Source organism: Silene latifolia, chromosome 7 (genome assembly GCF_048544455.1).
Source record: "Silene latifolia isolate original U9 population chromosome 7, ASM4854445v1, whole genome shotgun sequence".
Classification (NCBI taxonomy): Eukaryota; Viridiplantae; Streptophyta; class Magnoliopsida; order Caryophyllales; family Caryophyllaceae; genus Silene; species Silene latifolia.
Window position 1 is genome coordinate 76,380,067 of NC_133532.1, and position 861 is coordinate 76,380,927.

At 41.0% G+C, this 861-nt stretch overlaps 1 non-coding gene across 1 annotated transcript; it reads right to left on the bottom strand.

The window, feature by feature from the left end:
* Window positions 1–539: 539 nt before the first annotated feature.
* Window positions 540–646, bottom strand: LOC141593591 (small nucleolar RNA R71). Its single transcript, XR_012521665.1, has one exon. It is a non-coding gene; the product is annotated as a small nucleolar RNA R71 (small nucleolar RNA).
* Window positions 647–861: the final 215 nt, after the last annotated feature.

Sequence of the window (861 nt, forward strand, 5' to 3'; positions counted from 1 at the left end):
ATCGTGAAATTGAAAGAACTTTGACAACCAATAGAAGACTTGCTAGGAGAAATTTGAGAGGCATTAGTGAGGTTGTAGATATTCAACCAACTATTAACTTCATCAACCCTTTTGCAAGAGAAGGTCAGGAGAACCCAACACAAAATACAACACAAAATCAACCCACAATGCCTATGTTTTCATCACATTCCGTACCCACCGAGGAGAACCTATCCAATGGTACTCCCACACCACAACATCTAACCGGAAATTTCATTGCCAAATCCGCATTTATCCAATTAGTCGAAAGGAGCCAATTTGGGGGGATGCCTAGTGAAGACCCTCATTCTCATATAGAGACCGTTTGTGACTATTGTGATACGATTTCTCAAACCGGTGTAACTCAAGACCAAATTCGATGGGTCTTATTTCCTTTTTCTCTAATTGGCACCGCGAAACAATGGTTGAAGGGACTTGATAAGGCCACTCTCGGAATTGATTCTTGGAAGAAGTTGGCTCTAGCTTTCTACAAAAAGTTCTATCCACCGGAAAAGACTAACATGCTAAGAGCTCAAATTACGGGTTTTAAGCAAAGGGATGAAGAATCTTTGTATGAAGCTTGGGAGCGGTTCAAAGGAATTTGTCGCTCATGTCCTCACCATGGACTTAGCGAGTGGTTCTTAGTACAACAATTTTGGAACGGTCTATATGAAGATTCAAGGAACATTCTCAACATGGGATCCAATGGAATGTTCACTGAAGTTGATGACAATCAAACATGGAAAAAAATTGAGGAAATGGCGATCCATAACTCACAATATAGTAGACCTCGCAAGGCTACTAGAGGAGGAAAGCATGAAGTGAACTCCGTTACTCAATTGG